Here is a 17,078-nt window from a genome sequence, read left to right on the forward strand (position 1 = left end):
CCCAGGAGTATGAATTAGCAATTTTGAAACTACAGGTATGAAATGGTTGAACAAATAAGTAAATGTATTGTTGATAGTGAGTGCCAGATTTCTCACTGTTGGGGAAATAGATTACAAATAATCAAAGAGGAAATTCTAGAATGAACACTGTGTTATTGGGCTGGCAGTGGAGGTGTCAGCATTAATCCATTTTTAACATGTATGCAAATTGGTATGTACTCAATTGCATCATCACAAAATTTATAGGTTGAAGGCCTAGTCCCCAGTGTGACTGTATATTTGGAGTTAGGGCCTTTAAGGAGGTAATTAAGGTTAAATGAGATCTTTAGGGTGGACCTTAATCCAATATGACTCATGTTCTTATAAGGAGAGGAAGTAACCAAGAAGGCAAGTGCACACAACAAAGGCCAAGTGAGGACACAAGGGGAAGGCAGCCATTTGAAAGCCAAGGAGAAAGTTTGAAGAGGAACCAAACCAGTCAATGCCTTGATTTTGGACATCTGACCTCCAGAACTGTGAGAAATAAATTTATCTTGTTTAAGATGCCCAATCTGGCATTCTGTTATGGCAATCATGGCCAACCAAGATACAAACAAACAGAAAGATATAGAAACATTCATGTATATATTTAGGTTAGTATACACACATACATTTCCTTGTGGGTCTGCTGAGGGACCTTAGAAGCAGTGGCACCAATTTAGCAATGAGCACACCCAACTCCCAAATCTTGGTTCTTAAGTACCATTCTCCAGTGAAAGAAACCAGAGATTTTTGGAAAAGCAATTGATTCCAGGACTGGGCAGGGAAAATACAAGAGGATCCTAGAGCATCTTAAGGCATACCAGGGGATGCCCAAGCATCTTAAGTAAGGATCCTAGAGCATCTTAAGTAAGGATCCTAGAGCATCTTAAGTAAGGAAGTGCTAAAGAAAAAATTGAAAAAGATAGGACACATCAAATGGAAGCAGAAGTCAACCTGGAAGAGCTATCAAAGAGCAAAGTTGGAACATATCAGCAACAAAATATATTATGAGAAGAATGGATTTCAATTTGAGAATAAAACAAATATCCATGAGTGAGTCCATACTGATATTAATAGATTATTAAATAAAGAAATAAATGAGGGTGAAGGAACAAGTCTTCCTTACAAGTGAATTCCATTACTGAATATAAAAGGAAGGAGTGCAAGCACCCATAGACCACCACAGTAATTATTGCTTAAGGTAAAATCCACCAATGGACGTTAAAACTAATGAGCAAAAGAGTAAGAAGAAACAGGATATTTGTGTAGCTTCCAAGTATCTCCCCTCAAAATGCCTGTTAATTGCAAAATATCTTTTCCCAAATTCTTGTTAATCGCAAAGGGAAAAATAGCAACTTTACAATGGCCCCTGGCCAGCAGCACTTTGATGAAGTGATCAGGGTTAACATCATAATACTAAGACAGACCAATGTCATGTACCCTGATATGGTTTGGCTGTGTCCGCACCCAAATCTCATCTTGAATTGTAGCTCCCATAGTTCCCACGTGTCATGGGAGAGACTTGGTGGGAGGTAATTGAATTTTTGGGGCAGGGTCTTTCCTATGCTGTTCTCATGGTAGTGAATAAGTCTCATAAGATCTGATGGTTTTATAAAGGGATTTCCTTGCACAAATTATCTTGTCTGCCACCATGTATGACGTGTCTTTTGCCTTCCACCATGGTTGTGAGGCCTCCCCAGCCATGTGGAACTGTGAAGCCATTAAACCCCTTTTTCTTTATAAATTACCCAGTCTTGGGTATGTCTTTATCAGCAACATGAAAATGTACTAATATATACCCCCTAGCATGAGTACTACACATCGCCTCTGTGCTGTTCTTCTGCAAAATACATAACGTTAATCATGAGAAAACACCAAACAAACCCAAATACCCTATAAGATATTATCTGGCCAATGCTCTTCAAAAATGTCAAGGTCTTGAAAGAGAAGAAACGACTGAGGAACTATCATAGACTGAGGAGACTGAGGACACCTGACAATTAAATGCAGGGATTGGACATTGGACCAGAATGAAAATCAGTGTAGAAAAACCAGTGAAATCTGAGTATTTTTTAGTTAAATGCATTGTACGGATACTAAATTTTGATCATGGTGCCATGGTTATAAAATATGGTAACATTAAGGGAAGCTGGGTGAAGGGTATGCCTGAACTATCTGTCCCATCTTTGCAACTCTTCCTCCTAAGATGAAAGGAACAGAAATAAAAGGCAAAACTGAATCTTTTGAACTTGGAAAGAAGGAAGAGAGTTATGGAAATCAGTGAATTGGTATTATTAGTGAACAACACTCACTACCACCTAAAGTGAATGGAAAATGAGTCTATTTCATAGGACATGTTGATAGAAACTCAACCAGCAAACATGAGATTAGAAGTTAAACAATGCAAGTGAGCTCTAGCCCAGCCCTGTGGCTCTCCCTGCAAAGTCTGATCAATTACTTAATGTTGCTGGGACTCCGCTTTTTCACATGAGGCTCAGTTTTCACCAAATTAAAGATGGTGATAACACTAATGATGTCCCTTAAGGAAACAATGAATTTAAGCTGTGCCATCGAAAAAGAGGTAATTTCTGTTTGGGAATCTGTTTCTTCACCTGGAAATTGAGCAAAGATTTCTCTCAGGTCCTGTCTAGTTACATGTGCCTCTAAGTGCTCCATAAAATATATTATATAAATGTTGTAAACCTAGATGACGGGTTGATAGGTGCAGCAAACCACCACAGCACATGTATACCTAGGTAACAAACCTGCACGTTCTGCACATGTGTCCCAGAACTTAAAGTAAAATAAAAAATAAATAAATAAATGTTGTCATAGAAGAACAAGATCAGATTTTCTATATTCACTCATATCTTTCTTTGACAAAAGTAAAATGTGAGTTTTCTTATGTCCATGGGTGGCTTTTCAATAGCACATGTATTAAAACTTAAGTAAAATTTACTCTAAAGATAAATATGAGAAGTGGAAGGGGACAATTCCCTTTACAAAAGCATTCTTGATTTATACAGTTTTTAAAATGCTAAACCATGGAATTTATATAACTGTTTTCCAAATGCAAAAAATATAATTTAATTGTAATATAACCAATTATTAATTGATGCAACTGATATACTTGATATCAGTGGCATCGCTAATGTCAGCTGCGTGCCCATGGAACACACATATGGTAAATCTGTATATCTACATCTGCGTGTGTGTATTCAGACAAGTAACTGTGGGATGGGGGTTATTTTCTACAGTATAATAGAAGAGCATATAAGAAATGTGCCTGGAAAATAACCCGCTCCTTAGCTCCTACTCACATCATGGTTGATCTTGGTGGGTGACATTGTCCTACACAACAGTTGCAAGGGAGCTGAAGTCAGAGAGCCTAAACACCAGCGATGTGTTGCCTTCATTCCTGTCCCCACTGGGGCAGGCAGGAAATGCCAGCCTCCTCACAGGAAAGCCTGTTGTGGTGAGATTTCCCGATTTACTTTATAAATGCAAGAAAGCCAGATACAGGAGGAGATAAGTGCTCAAGGTTGCGAGTGCTTATCATCTCATGGGGTTCTGGGCCCCACAGTCATGGCCAGTTTCTCCTGTAGGGATGCAGGCCAAAATTCAGTTTAGTTCCAGGTGGAAAGGACTGTGCAACTGAAATATGCCAGTCATCAGAAGAAAACCATGCTGAACAGCTTGCTGGCTATTCACCCTGAGTGACGTTCTTTCTTTAGCAAATCACTTTTCACCTTGACTGCACATTGGGCTTACCTGGGGCTGGGGTTGTAAAAAAGATTGGGGCGTCTGGTTCCCTAAGCTAATAGCTGACGTCATGATACCCACTTGACTCTTGCCTCTGTTGACCTGTGATATTTTCAGTAGGAACACTCCTCCCTGGCTCTGATGTTTTACTACTAATGACACTCAATTAAAACATTTAGTGGAATGAAAAGGATAGGGACCTCAAAAGAACAGGACAGTCAAGCGAGTGGCAAGCTGAGAGAATAAAGGACATGTTGAATTAGCTCAATTTGTAATCAAGCTCGCTCTGGGAGCTACCCAGGCCAACTCACTGTCTGGTCAGAGCTTGGGGAGGGGAGTAGTGGGGGTTGGTGAAGGAGAACACTATTTCTTCAGGGTCCACGTCACTCTACCCCTCCTCTTCCAGTTGTAAAATAGAACCCCTGATAATTATCACCTAAAGAAGCGGCATCCAGATGTGTATAGACAGGGAAATATAATTTCCTACTCTTTCTATCTCCACGTTACCAATCACTTTGAAGCAATAAAAATTTCAGAGTCAAATACTCAGCTTGTCTGTGTGTCTAATCTTTTAAAAAGAGAAAATAGGATTTGGATAAATATCTGTTTTCCTCTTTCCCTCCACCAAAAATCTAGGAGAAACTTTAGTTCACAAAATCTGATTTTAAAACACACTAAGAAAATAAAAACATGCCGTTTACGTTTGATCTCTTATCTAGGGAAGCCAGGTTCCCTCAGAGGGACTCTCAAGGCTGTGAGTCCCCAGTGTTTATTGTGTTTAGTGGGCCACGTTGTTTTGTGTTCAGCTGTGAAATGCATTGAAGTAATACTGAGTGGTCATGCTCCCTCTCTGGGGCCCCACTGTCCCCTGTCTGTCAAAGTTGAAGGTAATAATAATAATAATAAAACATCAGACATCAGACCAATATTTAATCAGACAAGTATTTATGTAGCATCTTTTCTCTCTGGAAGTTAGAAGCACTTGGCCAAACACATCTCAGTTGTCCAAAGACTGTCCTTAAGCACTAGTGCACTAGCATTAGGGATATCATGTATACCTTCTCATTCAACTATCTCCTCATGCTTCACCCCACTCCTACCAGCCCCATTAAAAAATATACCCCAAACCTTTATGTTAAATGTAATTGGCATTGGTGCTGCTTGACTTCTAGCATGTTCTCTTTCTTTCTCTCCTTCCTTCCTTCCTCTCTTTCTTTCTTTCTTTCTTTCTTTCTTTCTTTCTTTCTTTCTTTCTTTCTTTCTTTCTTTCTTTCTCTCTTTCTCCTTTCTTTCTTCTTTCTCTCTCTGTTTAAAATTAAGGTCAGAAAGAAAGGAAGAGGACAAAGATAATGGCATCAATGCTCTAGTTGACACTGTTCTCTATTAACCTCAGGGCTACAGTATGTTTTGTATTTCTGTGGCACTTTTCTTAATGGTATCCCAAAGGGTTTGGGGTTTTTTCCAACTAACACAATCATCTTCTACCTCAAAGTCTCAATGGATGGACCAGTTGTCCCACTTATGCAATTATGTTTTAGATCTTTTAAAGTTGCTGATTCATTTCCCATCAAACTGTAATGTATTTTTTCTACAAGGAGTCCCGAACTTTATGCTTTCTTTTAATTCTGTTCTCTTTCCTCCTTTTCAGGGTTGAGTAAGGCCAGATTGATAAAGCAAAGATAACAATCTTTGCAAACCTTTGCCTTCTCATCAATAGCAAAGTGATACTACTCAGGTCCTTTTCACTCCCCTTTCCCCAGGACACATGAATGAATGAATGAATGATTCAATCAGAAAAAGCATTCCACTCTTTAGAATCATACTGAAATTATGCAAAGGATTAATTCCATAGTTTTTAAACAGGAGCAGCAATGGAGAATGTTTCCCAATAACCTGAAAAACTATATAACCATAGGTGAAACTAGTAATATGCTCCTTAGAATTATGTAAATTTAAGCTAGAATAGGCCTCAGAGATTATGTAATAAAATATAATAAATTAATTGATGTTTATGAAGAAATGAACTTGAGAAGAAAAATTTGCTAAGAGAGTTAGAGGGATGAATATACAGTACATAAAAGCTTTGGTCTTAGAACTCCTCTATGCCTTAATGCATAATCTTATTTGTCCTCCAATAACCTGACTTTTGCACCCTCAATCCTAGGGCACATTACATATGCTTGATTTATGAATGGGAGGAGGGTAAATCTGTTTGCTTGGGGGAGACTCTTCTGCTGTACCAGTGTGAATGGCAGAGCTGTCGCCCCAGCAACCCCTCTTTTGCCCTTCCTCCTACCCATCCAAGGATTTTCTTCTACACCTGGGATATGTATGAGTGTGTCTGTGTCTGTGTGTGTGTGTGTGTGTGTGTGTTGGTACATGATGGGAATCGAAGGTCACACACATCCTGGAATCCAAAGCGACCCCTGTCTGATCATTCTTTCCATGGTCCTTGCTCTAGTCACTGCCTCTATTTCCTGAACTTATCTCGCTCACTAGATTTCCCGCCCCTTCTCTCTCCCTGAAATGCCTGGGAGCTCAATCTAGGTTTGCAGCCTGTCAAGGGCTACAAGAGGACGCAGATAATGAGAGATAAGGAGGGTGACTCCCTGTTGGCTACCCTTTAAAATCTGAAATTGCTTGTTTGAAGCACAGGAAGTGGCTTTCTTCCTTCACCACCATTAAAAGCAAAAAGAATAGAAAATCCACAAAGGAGGCAGAAACTCAGGGTGGCTTTGGACTTTATGTGGAGTGGAAAGAACCATAAAGATAGGAGCATCGCTTTGCTTTATACACAAAGCCACACATGGCAAAGCAAAACAAACCAAACACAACACATTGTGGGTTCATAATAGATACTGATCATCAGAGTAGGTTCTAGAAGGGTTGAGTGAAATGAGTCACCATTGTTTATTCCCTTTTACTTACTTGGAGAAACCAAATCATGGCAAAATATTATTCCTCACTTGCATTGGTTTACTAGAGCTGCTGTGCAGAGTACCACAGATTGAGTGGCTGGAGCATCAGAAATTGATTTCCTCGCAGTTCTGGAGGCTAAAAGTCCATGATCAAGTTATCAGCAAGTTGGTGTCTTCAGAGGTCTCCCTTTTTGGCTAGTCGGTGGCTGCCTTTGCACCGTGTGCTTACATGGACTTTCCTCTGTTATCGCACATGTCTGTGACCTAATCTCCTCTTCTTATAAGGACACCAGTCATATTGGATAAGGGCCCACCCTATGATCTCATCTTACCTTGTTCACTCCTTTTAAGGCCCTGTCTCCCATCACCATCACATTCTGAAGTAGTGGAGGTTAGGGCTTCAACTTGTGAATCTGGAGAGGATACAATTCAGCCCACAGTGCCAGTCATCAGGAGCAGAACCAAGACTGGAACCCAAAGTTCCTAATCCTAGAACATTAATTTGCCTTTTGCTCATATCTTTTCCCCGGGCTAAATAATCTTACAGAAGTATAGCATGTTCAAATTTGTAAGTATCTCATGATGATATAATGTAGCCCTCTCATTTGCCAAATAAGGAAGCTAAGTCCTAATTGTCTTGCTCAGAATGATGGAGTGCGTGGATGATCCAGAGGGGCACTGCCCAGATACTTTCCCCTGCTCTTCTACTGAAGTGCCCTTCTTGGATTCCAATCTCTTGCTGCTGTAACCTCCACACCAGAGTCTCTTGCTACCCAGGCTCTGCATTGCAAATCTATGGCCCAGGGAAGCAGCTTGGTATAGGCTGGCGAGGGAAAAAAACTGTGGAGCAAGAACCCCCTCCCCACCCCATTCTCCCTTTGGAGGGGTAAACTGGCTTTAATGAGTCCTCCCTGCCTCCAGCTGCCTCTCTCTTGCTCCTGCTTCATGGCAGCTGTTACCAATTTCAGCAATTTTCTTCTGGTGAATTGAAGGCTCCAGGTGACAAAGGGAGTTGGCTATATCCTCCTGAAAAATAAGACAGCCTGGGTCCTACTCCTACCCCAAACCTAACCCTGTACTGGGTGGCTAGGGCTCACTTTCCCAGTGGATGTGTCACAGCCCTTCCCATCACCACCCCCTTCCACATACACACACACAGTAGGCTTCCAGGTGTATGTCCATTTCTTACACCCTATTTGAAATGGACTTCAGATTATTCCTCAGTTCGTTCTCAGCTCACCTGTTTAACTAAGACCACCACGAGTTTGATCATTTGCCTAACCCTTGGAATGAGTACCCATTCTGGCTTCTGAAGTCACAGGAAGAATGGGAAATAGGACACACACACGCACACAGGAGTTTCGTACAAAACCTAGGACACTGGACCCTCCATCTGTGACCATCCCCCAGGGTGCTGGGAAGGGGCATGATCTCTCTGGTTAAACCATTTATGCACAAGTGAAGCATACCCATGAACACTGATTTTATGTAACCCTCCCTGCAAAGCAGAAAATGAATCAGTATCATTCTGGTAAAACTTTCCTGTCAGTTTTTCCTTAATAACAATGTGACGGTTTTGTTTTGTTTGTTTTATATTTCTCTTATGAGTTATTGGTTAGACGGAAGGGAAGTAGCTTAATAGTTGTTTCACTTCTCTGCCTAAGGATATCAATGTGGACATTAGGTGTCTAACTGTGAACAAAACAAGCTCAACTTTTGCTTTCAGGGAGCTTACAAGGTATTGGAAGAAGACAAACATTGAACAGATACATCTACAAATAAGGATGTAATAACAACTGTGAAAATGTGAAGAAAGAAGAGCTTCAAATCTAGAGGGATGTACCCAAGTGATCTCTTAGAAATCTCTTGGAAGGAAGGAAGGAAGGAAGGAAGGAAGGAAGGAAGGAAGGAAGGAAGGAAGGAAGGAAGGAGGGAAGGAGGGAAGGAGGGAAGGAGGGAAGGAGGGAAGGAGGGAGGGAGGGAAGGAGAAAGGGAGGGAGGGAAGGAGAAAGAGAGGGAAGAAGTGGAAAAACTGAGGATGGTGAGATATTCGACAATTTGTTTAGTTCCCACTTTCTCTAACACAGCTGAAGCCTTCATTTTCAAATCTCCAGCTTTCCTAAAGAGAATCTGTCTTTAAAATGCACGACATAGGATGCATTCTCTGATAAGAGAGCATCTACTGTTTTATTTGCGGTTGTTTGGAATAGTATGCTTGTTCCTTTGGGAGGGAGGGAAGACGATCTCCCCCAAAATCCCAAGAACAAAAATCTGGGGCAGCGGCTCTAGTCCTTCAGGCCCCCTCCTCTCCCCAGGCCCCCCATCTTGTTTTCCTAAGCAGTGGTCAGGAATGTGCAGGGGCGGGCAGCCCAGCCCTCTGCGCCCAGCCCAGGCAGCCTCAGTCACAGTCCCAGCCTGGCCTTTCACCTCATTGCTCTCCCGGCTGCTCTTATTAAGCAGCAAAATGTTTCAATATGTGGAACTCTGGGGGAGGGATGGGAGAGAAAAATCGGGATATTGTTGAGAAGGAAATAACGAATAACGCTGCCGCCAGCCCTCATACCCCCCACGTGGGGAGATTTGGGTGATAAGTACGTTTTCTCCTGAAATGGAATCCTAGCAATTGCCTTTTGGTCAGAAATGTCCAGAGCCAGTTGGGGAGTTGGAGAAGGGGGTAGGGGGAGCAGGTGCTAAATAAATTTTCTCGAAGGTTCCAGAGCAAAGCAGTCAGGGATCTAGGTACCCAAGAAGGAAGGAAGAGAACGCTTGAGAAACAGAAGCCAACTCAGAGAGGTGCAGGAAGCTGAGTCGGTCAGTTTTTGCAAACTGACATACTCCCATCTCCATCCTTGCCTGTCACCTCTCCACTGCCACCCTGCCCCCCGTCCTGCCCCCTGGTTAGAAACAACTGTGAACAATTCCCTTTTGCCAAAGATCCACCCACCCCAAAGCACAACCAACCCAGCAATGCAGGTTCTATTTTGTGGGTAGTGGCCCTGGGAGTGGGCAGCAGAAAGGGCCCATTTGAGCGCTGACTCAGAAATCTGAGCTCCATTCAAGTGAAAGAATGAGCAACATCCCAAATCATAAGAAAACACAAATTTGACAACCCAGAAACAACTCCTTACCAAGAATGCTTTCAAATTGTTTGAGTTTTTTTTTTTTTTTTCCTTAATTAAAACCTCAGAGTAGGGCTGTTTCTATGGCATGTGCTATCCACTTTGCTCTTATAGATACTGCCTAGAAAAAGTGGATCAAAAAGAGGTGTATTCTTGGTGGTGGTTGGGAGGGCGGGCGCAATAGGACTCAATAAGGGGAAAGGGTAACCTTACGAAGGAAAATCTTAAAGGCTCAAAGAGTAAAAGAGAACTTCACCGATATCAAGTTTGAGGAATGATTACTTGCATATCGATAATCTGGAACTTTCAAAGTATAAATAATCAGCTCAAAGAAGCCTGGGTCTGCGTGTCTTCTTTTGGTTTTGCTTAGTTGTATGTCTATATTTATGATATGCGTGCATGATTTCTAGCGTTCTTTAAAGTTTCCTAGTAACACACAGTGGTTTCTAGAAAAGCAGCTGGGGTCAGTCGGGTGACTGTACTATTAAGAACAATTCATCAGACAGCAGTTGGAATATTGATAAGAAAACGGAAATCAAATTACAAGAAGGGGAAAGAGAAAGGAAGAGGGAGTGGGACCCAGAGAGGTGGCGGGAGGCAGCGAAGGGGGAAGCTGTAGTGCACGCATAGCTCCTGCATAGCGGCTCCTGCAGCCCCCCAGGATGCGCCCGAGCTGAGGCTGCTTATCTGCAGGTCCTGGAGAGAGAGGCAAACTTTGACTCCAGGCAGGCGCAGGTATAACTCCACACTGCCAAGTTTCTGGGAGCTCTGGGCACACAGGACAGGCACCAAGAACTAATACATCCTGGAGCTACCCGGAGTTCCGCTCCTGCGGGCTTAGCAGGAAAGGATGCCTAAGGTGAGTGCCCACTTGTGTCCGATCCTCTGCGGGCGATGCAGGCTCAGGGCGCCTCTGCGTGTCTCGCTGATTGTTCTGGTTGTAGTCGGGAATTGCGGGACTTTGGGGTCTCCTCCTTTCTCCCATTTTCTCGGGCTTTCTTTTTTCTCTTTCTTTCCTCTCTGTTTTCTTGTAAATTACACTTCGACTTTCAAAAAACAAATGCAGGGGACCGGCGGGATCGCTGGGGTTGGGGGAGAGGCTGAAGCGAAGGGAATCTCTGAGCCCCAGAAATGTACCTTGTCCCTGCCCTCGTGTGTGTCTGTTGTGGCTTCAGGAGCAAAAAAAAAAAAAAAAAAAAAAAAAGGCTGGAATTTGTTAGTGGGGAGAAAAGTGCTTTATCAGAAACACATTGGCTGCCAGAGAAGCTGTGAGTTGCCATTTTAAAGATGGTTAAGAGAAGGAAGGAAAGGAAGAGGAGAGATACGGCCGCCAGACTGGGCTAAGTCAGAGAGAAACCCACTCAGGCAGAGGCACCTGGCAACCTAGGGTGACTTTTGCGCCTTCCAGCCCAAATAATCAGACCTAAGTAAGACACCACCTCTCCTGCCACTAAAAATGAGGACCTGACAGTCATTGTAGCTGTCTCTTCCCAAAAACCTATTTTCTTTTAAAAGAGACGGGGCTCTGGGAAAGAGGCCTCCACAGACCTCCCTAACCTTGCGTTAGTCTTCTTCCGTCGCCGGGCCACCAGCAGAGAAGCGCACCGCGGCTGGATGCTGGCAAAGAAAGGGTGGTGAGGGAGTCAAGCACGTCTGCGCCCTGCGGGGCGAGCGTTGGCAGCTCTGTAAGCGCCTGCTCCTTGGGCTGCAAGAAAGGGGAGTCCTGCCTCTACCCTGGTCTCGTTCTCTCCTCAACACCAAGAACTAGAACATCCTGGAGTTTCCAGAACAAGCTGCGGGCATCCCCAGTTCGAAACCGCCCAGGCCCTGGGGGAGGCGACTGTCTGATTTCGGGCAGGGGAGAGTAAAAGGACTGTAGGGAGGAAACCCAATGGTGTGAGGTGGCTCTCAGTCCTCACCGTCCCCTGGCCTGAAGCCCGGGGACGGGACCGAGGCGTAGGGAGAATGGTCAAGACCCAGCCACTCGGACCCTCCCTCGCCGGAATAGGCGGATCTGAGCCTCCCAAACCCCTGCAGTCTTCTTCATCTGCATCCCCACTTCATCACCACCAGGCCACCATCCCACCGTCTCCCCCTCGCTCCACTCGCGGGTAACCGAGGCTTCTCCCTCCCAGGCTGGTTCTTGGGCGTTCCCGACCCTTCCTCAGCAACCCACGATGTTTCAGACAGTCCCCGACACGTCGTCTTACGTCAAGGTAAGACATGCCAGCATCTTTAAACAGGTAATGACCCCCAGCTTCTACCCCACCCGGACCTATGGTCCCTTTTCCCTTTCCCCGGGAAAAAGGGGTAGGGGTGGAAGTGGGCCCTCCTCTCGGTTCGTGGATCTCAAGCTAGGGCGCTCCGGGCCAGATGAGAGTGGCACAGACCCTCGGGAATCCCAGGTTGAGAAGCAACGCTCCTGGCGGCTAGTGTTTGGGAAACTGGGAGCAGGAAAGCCTGGTGAAGCCTGTGCAGGAAGACCTAGCAGCTCGCAGCGTCAGATCCCAATGGGTGGTGTGCTCTGAGCGGCTGGCACACAGCGGGTTCCCTGCATTAAGCGCGTGCGCGCGCTTGTGTGTGAGCGCGTCTGCACATGTGTGCATGCGTGCGTCTGTCTGCATGTGGGCGTGTGTATGTGGGGTTGTGTGCGGATATGAGGGCGCCACGCGCTTCTCCTACAGGTTTGACAGGCGCTCAGCCCTCAAGCCCACCTTCTTTGGCCCCGCCCCCCCCCTCGGAAGCGCAGATTGCAATATTTGACAGCACATCGAAGGGTTTTTTGTTTTTTTGTTTTTATTTTTTCTTTTCCACAACAGTTTCCAAGAATGTAAAAAATCGAGGCTGGGACACCTGGGTTACAAGTTTAATGAAAATCCGCTGACTGGGTGGGGCGGGGAGTGCGCGCCGGGAGGCCCTGCCCACGGGAGAGGCGGCGACTAGGTCCCCTCACGCCGCGCAGCCGCGACCTGACGCCCTCCGAGTAGGGACCCAAAGCTCAGGACCATCTGAGCCAGTCCTAGAGCGGAGGAGGAAGGATCTCCGCGGTGCTACGAACACCCGCGTACTTTTCCCGGATCTCTGCCCAGCCCTCTCCATCCTGAAGCCCCGCCTCCAAGTGCTCCCCAGACCTGTCCGTGAGGCCCAGCTGAGCTCCCTCAAATGTCGGGCGAATGCCATGACAGTGCCTGGGCCTGTGCGATGGGGTGCGGACTCTCACGTCTTGTCCAAGGATTCCCAATTAGGAGTCCAACCCTCCTCAGATCTCTCTAAAGGAAAACTTGTCACACGGACGCATCTTCCCACTCACGCACCTGAGGTCTGAAGGAGTCACTCGGTCACTTCAGGAAAGGAAGGCCTAATCCTAGAGGCTTGGCCCAAAAAGGGGTGTTTCACTGATAATGCCTGAGTGAGTGGTGAGTGAATGAATGAATGAATGAAATGAGTGTGATTCATATAGCAACAACCAGTGAATGGATGGATAGCAAATGGCTCCCAGGGGGTTACGGAGCATCCTTTAAGGTTAGACTAAGGCGCTCACAGATTCGCTGTCCCCAGTTTTCCTGAGAAGTTTAGGAAGGCGTAACGCATCGCACTCCCACCACTCCGGGTACCCGAGCCCGGCAAGAGGAGCTCTCACTTCTAGCTCTGCACTGAGGACTGTAAATGGCCCCGGGGCGGCGAGGGGCAGTCTCTCTCCCACTCGTAGGAACCCTCCAGTCCACACACACCCTGGGACCCAGGACCTCAGGGATGAGGAACTCTAGAGGGGCACGTGGGAGCCCCGGAGCCCCACCCAGGCCACGGGTCAGGGACAAAGCAAATCGGTCCAGGAGAGCGCAGCGGACCCGCCTGGGGGACGAGGAGACGGCAGTCTGGGAGCTGTGGGCCATCAGAGAAGCTGCTTGCCGCAGGAGCTCTTTTCAAGCGGGAAAAATGGATTTTTCAGCAGCCACAAAGTTTGTATTGTTGCACAAAGGGGTGCATTGATGGCGGCGAAAGGTCTGCGTGGCAGGGACAATCTTAGGTCTGTTCCGCCGGCTCCCTCCACCGAACTTTTGCCAGAGGGGCACAAACAGTCGCAGGCTGCCAAGCCCCTGCCGTTGCCCGGCAGGCACTCAGCTCAGGAGTTGTTGACAAACACCGCGGGCCCAGGGGCCCGGGCCCCATGAGGGAGGAGCCCAGCCGGCCCCGAAGGGCCAAGGGTGCCCACTCCACCGGGGTCACGATCTGGATAGTGGTCTGGGCTCTGAGGGGTCCCACAAAGAGGTAAAGGAGGTAATTGCCCACATAAGAGCGCTTTAGGTAGGAAAGGGGCAGGGAAGAACAAGGGAAAGGGAGAAAGGGAAGAGGGTGACTCTTGGAGACACTGACACGCAGTAGTTGATGGATAACCACGGCCACATTAATAGCTGCCTCTCAGCTCTTACCTTCGCCAGCCGCTGCTCTAAGCGTTGTGTCTGTATTAGGTCATTTAATATTAACAACAATCTTAGGAGGTAGTCCATTCTGCAGGCGAGAAACTGAGGCGTTGTTTGGTTAATGTGATGTGAGGGGCAGAGCCAAGATACATATAGTAATGGCAAAGTTGTGCTGGCTGCCAGGCAAGTTCTAAAGGCTTATTTCGTCTTTACAACAGCCCTTTGAGATAAGTCTTGTTATAACCCCATTGTACAGATGAGGACAGGGAAGCACAGGGAGGTTAAGGAAGTGTTCAAGTCCTCAGAGCTGGTAAGTCTAGAGCTAGAATTCAAACCTAGGTGCACTGGTCCTCAAACTGGAACTTCCACTCCTAACATTCTGTTTAAGGATGGGGGTGTGGAGGGACCAGCAGACCCAGTGGAGTAACCCTGACCCGCACCTGCACGATGCCAGCAGAGTGCAAAGCACTTTCTCCTAGCGCGCAGAGCACATCTTTGAAAGCTTCTAGCCGTCCTCAGCTCAACACCCCCGAGGGACTGGCAGGGTACTCCTTTTTTTCTCTTTGTGTACCCCCCAGGTTCCTTGCTCTAACTCCTTCACCTACCAGCCCGAGGATTGGGCCCAGGCTGCATTCTGGGGGAGACGCCGTCTTCCGCCTGTCCCCCGGGCGAAAGGAGGTTGCTAGCCCCAGAATGTTCACAGCGACGCACCCCTGAGGTGGTTCTGCCAGCGAAGCTGAGTTTCAAGGACACGGATCTGTTCTTAAAATGAATGCTGTTTGGGGAGGCTGGCAGGAGGGGGCTGATGGAGACTGGATAAACTGAACCCATCTTAGCCCCATCCCAAGGGCCCCATCTTGGAGCCGCCACTGGGCAAGGGTCCGGACACCTGGCTGGTCTCCACCTCTTGTCAGCCTGCTCTCTCTGGTCAGTATTGGACTCCTCCGGGGTTTCCTCAGCGACGCCGCGTGGTCTGGGGGTTCGGAGACCCTCCTCCTCCCCAGCCTGCCCGCCCCCGGCCCTTCCCCGGCCCTCCCGTCGCCTCGGCCTCCCACGTAGCGTTTTGAACCAGCTCAGCGCTAAGGCAAGAACCAGCGTGGAGAGAGAGGGCCGGGCGAGCAGAGGTTCTAAATCTTCCTTCCCTCTGTGAGTAGATGAAGTCTGAGAAACAAATGCAAAGCAGGCGCGCCTGCAGAGCCTTCCTGCAGAAATATTCTCCGGCATTCAAGCGCATCCAGGGGCGGCTTGAGCTGCCTTGTTTGGCTAAGGTCAGACGAGACTCGAGTTCTCCAATAAAAATAAATCTCAAATTAATTATGGCCTCGAGCGAGAGGCCAGACACTTGAAGCTGCAGTTGTGCAGTCTGGAGTTTTGGCGCTTGCCCGCCCACCCCTCCCGTTTTCTCCCGCCCTCTCCTCCTCCCCCTTTGCCAGCTCGGATACCCGCTGCGGCCTCGCTGGACCAGAGGGGGGTGGGAGGGGAGGACTAAGGACGGAGGGAGAGGAGCCGCCCGAGACATTCTGCCAGGCCTGGCATCCTGCGGAGTTTCAAGTGGAGCCACCCCTGGGTCTGGTACCCCAGGGACCAGGCTCAGATCGTCAGGTCCGCCCACTCCAAACCCAGGCTGGGGCAGAAGAAGCCCGGGAAGCCCGTGTCTGGAAAGTCTTGACCGGGTCAAAAGGGCTGACATTGAGCGAGCCAAGACACGTTTCGACCCGCCGCTCCCCTCCCTGGGGAAGCAGGACTTCCGCATCTTTGAAAATACTGTCAAGTGCGAATGGTGCAAGGCAAGTCGTCTCACCAGCGTTCCAAATGAAAATGCTCCAAGTCCAAATATTTCCTGAGTATTCACGCCCATGTGCACGCTTTCTGTAAGTGACCCCAGACTTGGAAATACGTGGTGGGCTGTTTTGTTGTTGAGATACTTTTTTCTCCAGTTGGTAGCTTTTGTTTTAAATATTGGGAAGAGCTTCCTTGGCTGTGAGCTGCCTCTGACTTGAAAACCAGCCCTGAGCTGGCGGAATGTGAGCTGTCGCTGAGGGCACTCATACCAGCTCCTGTTCAGCAGCTCTGCCCAGTCTGGGAACGGGTGAGGCCATTGGAGTCATGGTGAGCCAGGAAAGAGGGTGTGCACAAGTGTGTGAGCAGGGGCATCCTTCCCCAAGCTAGGCCCAGAGACTAAGGAAAGAGGAAAGAGAGAGGAGAGGAGGGAGAAGAGAGGGAAGGGGAGGTCTGCCCCGCTAACACAAGACAGTTTTCATTTGTAGCGGCCCTCACCGCAGGCTCTCTATCAATTTGTCTCAATGCAAACATTCAAAATATTCCCTTTGGCTGCTCGTGAAAACAATGTGAGCTGCCAGGATCAAACCATCTTTCCAGATGTCTGGTGGTAACCACATTAAACAGGGTAGACTTGTTTACTATTGTGCTTGGTTAGGGCGCTTCCTCCACCCCCTTTCAGGATTTAAAAAAGCAGCAGCAGCAGTGGAGTTGAGCATCAAACCGCGAGTTACATAAGAGTGGGGCAAACCGACCCACTGGCATGCCAACACTGGATGGAGGAAATCTGAGATTCCTGCCGACATCTAGTCAGTTAGGTGGGGTCTTCTTTCTGGGTGGAGACCTCTGAGAATGGACAGGAGCTTCTCCAGGGGGCTGAAAATTGCCAACAACAGTGGCACCAGTGCCAGTCTATGAGTCACAAAGGGGAAGTTGTGCCTGTGTTTATACATCTAGTGGTGCCTATGCCAGCCTGTTCACTACCCCCTGCCCATCTCCAAAACTATGAAATTGCCATAGCTTTGGAGAAACAGAAAGTGTTATCAAGTTCCACAGTT

At 47.2% G+C, this 17,078-nt stretch overlaps 1 long non-coding RNA gene across 1 annotated transcript; it reads right to left on the reverse strand.

The window, feature by feature from the left end:
• Window positions 1-6,507: 6,507 nt before the first annotated feature.
• Window positions 6,508-12,257, reverse strand: LOC140713129 (uncharacterized). Its single transcript, XR_012094967.1, has 2 exons — window positions 11,548-12,257; window positions 6,508-7,727 (listed from the first exon to the last, which is right to left on the reverse strand). It is a non-coding gene; the product is annotated as an uncharacterized lncRNA (long non-coding RNA).
• Between the last annotated feature and the right edge of the window lie 4,821 nt (window positions 12,258-17,078).

Source organism: Chlorocebus sabaeus, chromosome 1 (assembly GCF_047675955.1).
Source record: "Chlorocebus sabaeus isolate Y175 chromosome 1, mChlSab1.0.hap1, whole genome shotgun sequence".
NCBI lineage: Eukaryota > Metazoa > Chordata > Mammalia > Primates > Cercopithecidae > Chlorocebus > Chlorocebus sabaeus.